Here is an 8,075-nt window from a genome sequence, read left to right as displayed (position 1 = left end):
CATTCACGCCGAGAGGTGGTTTACTATTGTGTGCATGTTGCATGATCACAAGGCATGAACGCATCCTAGGGAGTGTTAGTCGAAAACCTTCTCAACCCGTTCACCGCATATTCATCATATTTCCCGTTTACCAACTTTTTTCGAATTCTGCCGCATTCGTTATTATTCTCATTAACACAACAACAACCCAAAACTTATTTACTCAACTGGTTACCGCAAGTTTTAATAAAAATCCCCAACGCAACTATTTTCACAAGTCCCTGTGTTCGAACCTGGACTTACAAGGAAACTTAGAGGAATTTACACATGGATTCCTCTGGGGAAACTTGAGTGCACAACGCAATCCACCAACACATATCATCCGTAATTTCCACTTCATAAAATCAAACATCAAGTTTTTGACGTCGTTGCCGGGGACATCGACAAAATAGTTGTTAACGGTAATTTTTGTTATTTCTTTGCAGAACTCTCAATCTCTAGCAAACTACGACCCGAAGATTGAGAGAACATTTCGAAGGAGACTAAGAGACCGCCAGCAGCAACCACAATCCGATAATGAAGAGATGGCAGAGCAGCCCAGGAACAACAATGTCATGGCAAATCCGATTTTGTTGGCAAACAATCGCAATAGGCCCATTAGGGACTATGCATCGCCAAACCTCTATGATTTCTCTCCGGGAATCATGAGGCATTCCTTCGATGGAAGTAGATTTGAAATGAAACCGATGATGCTGCAGATGATCCAGGTTGCAGGTCAATTCATAGGAAGGCGTGGCGAGGATCCGCATGCTCATCTCGAAAGTTTTATTCAAATCTGCAATACTTTTATGTTCTAGAACATTTCTGCTAAAAAAATTCTACTAACGTTGTTCCCATTTTCTCTCTGTGATCAGGCTAGGAAATGGGCTTATTCGCTCGAACCAGGAAAGATCACTTCTTGGGAGTAGGTGGTGGAGAAGTTTATGAAGAAGTATTTTCCACCTACCGAAAATGCAAGACGAAGAAAGCTTATTACTAATTTTGAACAAGATATGGACGAATCGCTCAGCGATGCTTGGGCGAGGTTCAAAAGATTTGTCTGAGATTGTCCGCATAATTGGCTACCAGATTGCCTTCAAATGAAAATTTTCTATCACGGTTTGAATCTTGCTTTACAGACTGCTGCCAATACGACAGCAACTAGTGGTCTGCTTGATAAGACTTATGATGAGGGGAAGAATATCTTGGACCGCATCTCCAAGAATCATGAAGACTGAAGGGAGAGTGACCAGAGATTAAGACTCAAGGATTCTGATGCAAATAACGGTGTTATTGTCTCATTGCAAAACCAAATTACCGCAATGATGAATTTGATTCAAGGAATGACGATCAATAGCCCAACACCACAAGGTGGGCAAATTAACACAATAAGTCAAAACATCGTAAGGTGTGCGACTTGCAGTGATGGGCATGCAATGGAAGATTGCCCACAAAATCCACAGTCTGTATATTTTGTAAAGAATAACCCCTTTTCAAACACTTACAACCCTGGGTGGAAAAATCACCCCAATTTTGCTTGGAAGAATCAACAACAAAATTTTCAATCTGTGGCGCAAAAAGAAGGGCCACCAGGATTCTTTCAACGCAGTAACAGTCAACAGAGCAACCAAACAAGTAGCTCACAACGACCACTACAATCTTCTTCTCTAGAAAGCCTATTGCAGCAATACATAGAGAAAAACGAAACAATACTTCAAAGTCAGGCTACGTCCATCCGCAACCTTGAATTGCAAATGGGCTAGATTGCGAATGAGCTCAAAAGTAGACTGCAAGGGGCGTTGCCAAGTTCAACCGAGCTTCCACGCAACCCAGGGAGATCAGGTAAGAAGCAATGTCAGGTTGTGATATTGCGCAGTGGAAAGACCGTGGAGGGAGGAAGAAAGGACCAGAGTAGAACAACTTCCATCGCAACTGAGCCTGAGATTACGGCAACGCAAGAAGAAGAAAAGGAAAATGAAGCAATAGAACCTGAGGTTGCTTCAACCTCAAAGTCAAATGAAACGGGAACCGTGAAAATTCAGTTACCACCCTTCCCTCAGAGGCTAATGAAGAAGAAAAATGAAGAGTTACAGTACCAACGCTTCTTGTCTGTACTAAAACAATTACATGTTAATATTCCTTTCAGTGAAGCGATTGAGGAAATGCCTGCCTATGCCAAGTTTCTGAAAGACATGGTAACTAAAAAGAGAGGAGTTGGAAAATTTGCCACGGTGACTTTAACACAAAGTTCCAAATCTATCATCCCACCAAAGATGAGTGATCCTAGGAGCTTCACTATTCCTTGCTCCATAGGAGGACTCTATATTGGGCAAGCCCTGTGTGACTTGGGGGCCAGCATAAATTTGATGCCGCTGTCAATCTTACGACAATTAAATGTGGGGCAACTTGTGGCCACATCCGTGACTCTCCAACTGGCCAACAGATTTCTGTTTCATCCAGAGAGTAAGGTGAAGGACATGCTGATCACGATTGATAAATTTATTTTGCCAGCTGACTTCATCATCCTGGATTATGAGGCCGATAAAGATGTGCCCATCATTTTGGGGCGATCGTCCGTATCAATGGGTCGTGCTCAAATTGATGTGCAGAAGGGAGAAATCACTTTGAGCATAAACGGACAAAAACTCAAATTTAACATCATTCGTGCCATGAAATTTCTTGATGAGAAAGACCTGCCAAATTTTGAAGATAACCTGAAATTGATTGAAGAAGAAAAGTCTGATGAAGAGTGGGAAGAAGAGGATGCTAATGCATCCGTAGCTACCTGCAATGCGATCGTAGCAAAAACAAACAAAGAAGAAGGATCGACACAACGCAAGAAGTAGAGCCGAAGGAAGAAAGAAAAATAATGCAACCTTCTCTCGTGGAACCACCAACACTTGAATTGAAAACACTACCAACACATTTGAAATACGCATTCCTGGGGCAGAATGAGAAGCTGCCAGTGATAATTTCCTCCACACTTAATGCAGATCGAGAGAATGCGTTGATGAGCATTTTTAAGAAGCATGTGTGAGCAATCGGCCGGACGCTCCCTGATATCAGAGGAATTAGCCCCGCATACTGCATGCACCACATTCGTCTTGAGGACGACCACAAAGAAACCACTGAAAATCAACGCAGACTTAACCCTGCGATGAAGAAGGTCGTCAAAAAGGAGATTATCAAGTGGCTGGATGTGGGCATTATCTATCCCATCACAGATAGCACGTGGGTCAGTCTCGTGCAATGTGTGACGAAGAAGGAAGGAATGACGGTAGTCCCAAATGAGAACAATGAATTAATACTACAAAGGACCATCACTAGATGGCGCATCTGCATGGACTACTGCAAACGAAATGCGGCCCCAAAGAAAGATTACTTCCCTTTGCCATTCATCGATCAAATGCTCGACAGATTAGCAGGGAACGTTTTTATTACTTCTTGGATGGATATGCCAGGTATAATCAGATCATGATAGCTCCTGAAGACCAAGACAAGACCATATTTACCTACCCATATGGGACATTTGCTATTCATCGCATGTCGTTTGGCCTCTGCAATGTGCCAAGCACGTTCCAGAGGTGCATGATGGCGATCTTTTCAAATTATCTCAAGGACTCAGTAGAAATATTTATGGATGACTTCTCCGTTTAGGGGAACACTTATGAAGTCTTCCTAGCCAATTTGGAGAAAATTCTTAAAAGATGTGAAGAGACGAACCTAGTACTCAATTGGGAAAAATGTCACTTCATGGTGAAGAAAGGAATAGTGTTCGGACACAAGGTCTCCCGAGAAGGGATGGAGGTGGACAAAGCAAAGATTGACGCAATTGAAAAGCTTCCACCTCCAACCAACGTGAAGGTTGTGAGAAGCTTCTTGGGGCATGTCGAATTCTATAGGCGATTCGTCAAAGACTTTTCTAAAATAACAAGACCCTTGAGTGCATTGTTAGAGGCAGACAGGAAGTTTGAATTTGACAACAATTGCCTCATCGCATTCAAAATTTTAAAAGATGTGCTGATTACCGCACCCGTCTTGATTGCACCGGATTGGGCACTCCCATTCGAACTCATGTGCAACGCAAGCGGGTATGCGATCGGAGCTGCATTAGCACAAAAGAAGACAAATATTTTTCACTCCATCGCATATGCGAGTAAAACTCTAAACCCTGTTCAACTTAATTATACCACCACTGAAAAAGAGCTCCTGGCTGTGATTTTTGCGATTAAAAAATCTTGGGCATATCTATCGGGAACCAAGGTACTCATTCACACTAATCACTCAACAATCAAATATTTGATGACAAAGAAGGATGCAAAGCCGAGGTTGATCAGATGGGTTCTCCTCCTTCAAGAATTTGATATTGAGATAATTGATCGGAAAGGGACAGAGAATCAAGTTGCGGATCACTTGTCCAAATTAGAAAATCCAGAGGTTGACCGCAATGAATTTGAAGTGAGTGACGTGTTCCGGACGAGCAGCTATTTCGCATAGAAAAACTGCCCTGGTATGCGGAAATTGTTAATTATTTGGTTTGTGAACAATTTCTGAGGAGTAAACCTACCATTAACAGAAGAAGCTTAAGAATGAATACAGACACTATTATTAGGATGAGCCGAATCTGTATAAAAGAGGTGCAGACCAAATCATTCGATTATGCATCCCAGACGCTGCTCAACAACGCATATTATTGCAGTGCCATGATTCGCCATATGGAGGGTACTTTGGAGGACAACATACTACAGCCAAAGTTTTACAAAGTGGATTCTTCTGGCCTTCATTATTTAAGGATGTTGCTGACTACACAATGAAATGTGATCGGTGTCAATGCACTGGCAACATTTCATGGAAGAACACAATGCCAATGAATACTATCTTGGAGCTGGAACTATTTGACGTATGGGGGGATTGATTTCATGGGACCATTCCCTCCTTCAAATGGTAAGCACTATATTCTATTAGCCGTCAACTGTGTCTCCAAGTGGTTGAAGGCAATTGCATGCGCCGCAAGTGATGCAGCAGTAGTCTCCCTAATCCTGAAGAAAAATATTTTCACGCGTTTTGGCACTTCTCATGCCATCATAATTGATGAAGGATCACACTTTGTCAACCACAATATAAAGGCTGTCTCTTATACACATCTAGATGTGTATAAGAGACAGATATAAAAGAGCTGCTGCGAAAGTACAATATCCTCCACAAGTGGCCACCACATACCATCCGCAAACAAATGGACAAGCTGAAGTGTCCAATCGGGAAATTAAATTGATACTTGAGAAGGTAGTCAAACCTTCGCGGAAGGATTGGGCAATGAAGCTTGATGATGCGTTATGGGCATACCGAACCGCATTTAAAACACCTATAGGTTTGTCCCCTTATGCGTTGGTATTCGGCAAGGCGTGTCACTTGCTTTTGGATCTGAAATATATAGCATTGTGGGCAGTCAAGAAACTGAATTTTGATTTGAAGAAAGTAGGGGAAGCACGGAAAGTGCAACTAGTCGAGCTAGAAGAATAGAGGAACAACACATATGAAAATGCGAAAATTTATAAAGGGCACACCAAGCGCTGGCATGATCAACGCATATGCAGTAAGAACCTCCAAGTCGGGCAGAAAGTCTTGCTTTTCAATTCACGTCTACGACTCTTCCTCGGAAAGCTAAAGTCTCATTGGTCCGGACCGTTCATAATTCGACAAGTACTTCCGCATGGCACAGTGGAATTATCAAATAACGACGGAACCAACATATTCAAGGTCAATAGACAACGAATAAAGGCATACCATGGAGAAGACTGGCATCGCCAAGTCGACTCCATGGAATTAAGAAACCTTGAATGAAGAAGGAAGTAGGTGGTCCCTGCGTTATCAAATGATCGCAATTTATCAGGCACACAAAGTTTTGGAAAATCTCAAGTCTTCAGCTCTTTTCCCCACTACTCAGAATTATCCTTCCTCGACTATCTGTTCATTTATCACTTCTATTTCTACAAAAAAAAAAAAAAGAAAAAAAAAGCCTTTTATTTTGTTTAAAATAATTTTGCCCTCTCTTTTTATTCCTTACAACGATGGATTGCGAAAATATTATGCGAAGCAGCACTTATCAGAATTATCCTTACTTGGCGCTGGATTGCGGAAACGTTATGCGAAGCAGCACTTATCTTATTCCATCACTGCAACCCAATGACGAATGATCGCCGCAAGATGGATGCGTTAATACAATGCGGGCGACAACGCTAAATTTGGGGGTGTACTCATCCTTATCCTTACTTCAAATTTTGCGCTATCACATTGCATATTACTTTTCAAAATTTTATCACTGCATCCTCCTTGACTACCGCAATTATATCGTAAGTAGATAACTTTAGTAGTTTGCCACATGTATTCTTTTCCAAGTATGATTTCAATGACGAAAAATATCCTTCTATCTCTTTCGTATATACTAGAGTCAACGTAAGTCTTAGGATAGTCACCTCATGAAATATTTCTTGAAGTTAGGGGTTTACTAGCATTTTTTTAAAATTTTCTTTACAACGCCTTCTATGAATATCGCATGACTTATTTTAATCTTTTGGCAATGAGGACATTACCATATTTTAAATTTGGGGGTGACATATTTGTTCCCGACCTTGCTACAAAATTTTTTTTTTTATAAAATCTTCACTGTCAACGCAATGGGAAACCCATGTTAATAAGAGTTAAATTGTGAAAGGCACTTACCCGTAGTTGGATGTCTGCATGACACACGTGGGGGCAAGTTAAAACGAAAGTAAGTCACCAGGATCAACGCATAAATAAATGACCGCAACTTCACTGCCAAGTTGGTATGAGTTGAGTCTGAGAAAGAGTGCATTGCTCGTAGTTGGATGACCGCATGACACCTGTGGGGGCAAGCTAAAACGAAGACAAGGCACTCGGATCGGTGCAAGGTTAGAAAAAAATAGCAATGAAGAAAATTTTTGTGCACGGATAAATCATTTGACACCCCGGTGGAAAATTTTCTTTTTGAAATAAATCATGCGATGTTCCGGAATTCAGTAAAGTCCTTTTGAAAGTTAAGCTTGCAATCCCTAAGTCTTAGAAGTATTTTAAGAAGAGATTTGAATGAGACTTAAGGAAATTCTGGCATATAGAATTTCAACGAAGTATCTTGAGAAATCTAGGGAAAGAACTTTGCGGTTAACTTGCTAAAAGAATCTTTAGCTTATGCTTGAGGACAAGCATTGTTTAAATTTAGGGGTGTGATAACGGGCAGAAATGCACGTTATCATAGTGCTAATTCCTTAAACAATGTTGGATTAAGTTGATGAAATATGTTAAATTGTGTCCATTAAGCATAAATTCTATAATATTGTGGTCGCATGCGTCCAATGCATTAGAGTGGTTGATCTTTATATTTTTGTGCAGAATAATGCGTTAACGCAATGCAAATAATGCGATCATAGGAATACAGTGGTCAAGTGCAACTTCACCGCAAGACTTTGCAATTGTGCTTGCAAACATTCACCCAAGAAGAATCACCGCAACATGGTGGGTGCATCCAGACGAAAGGACAATTAAGATTGATGGGACAGAAAGCTAATGGTAGTCGGATCCAAATTAAGTTCATAGCCGATAACAGTCACAAAGTACATCCAGCTTTATCGGTGACAATTATCCGGTACATCAGTCAGGAATTAAAGCTATTCCATCTGTATAACCAGGAGAGAGAGAAGTTTCCTTTCACCTTTGATGCCCTATAAATACCGAGTGCATTCTTCAGAGAAAGGGTTAAGTAGTCGATTACCTCATCACCACTACAAGTTCATACCTCAGTTTCTAGTTTTCTTTTCCATTTTACGGCGGAGCAAAAGAAGAGTGGTGATGCCGGAGATTGTCCAAGGCAGCTCGAGAGAGAACCTTGGGGTGTAAAAGTAGAGAGCAGGCTAACTCTCGCGAAAGCGAGAATATCTTTAGGCACGAGTAGAAACAGTGTAAGGCCTGGCAGCAAGAAATTGCTCCAGGCTCTTTACTATACTTGCATTGTTATTATATACTTCATCTTATATCTATTCAAT

At 41.1% G+C, this 8,075-nt stretch overlaps 1 non-coding gene across 1 annotated transcript; it reads right to left on the bottom strand.

The window, feature by feature from the left end:
- Window positions 1-995: 995 nt before the first annotated feature.
- Window positions 996-1,102, bottom strand: LOC120072433. The gene has a single exon (XR_005480492.1). It is a non-coding gene; the product is annotated as a small nucleolar RNA R71 (small nucleolar RNA).
- Between the last annotated feature and the right edge of the window lie 6,973 nt (window positions 1,103-8,075).

This window comes from Benincasa hispida, chromosome 2 (assembly GCF_009727055.1).
Source record: "Benincasa hispida cultivar B227 chromosome 2, ASM972705v1, whole genome shotgun sequence".
Taxonomy (NCBI): Eukaryota; Viridiplantae; Streptophyta; class Magnoliopsida; order Cucurbitales; family Cucurbitaceae; genus Benincasa; species Benincasa hispida.
Note: the sequence above shows the minus strand (reverse complement) of the source record. Positions and strands in the feature narration are given on the sequence as shown.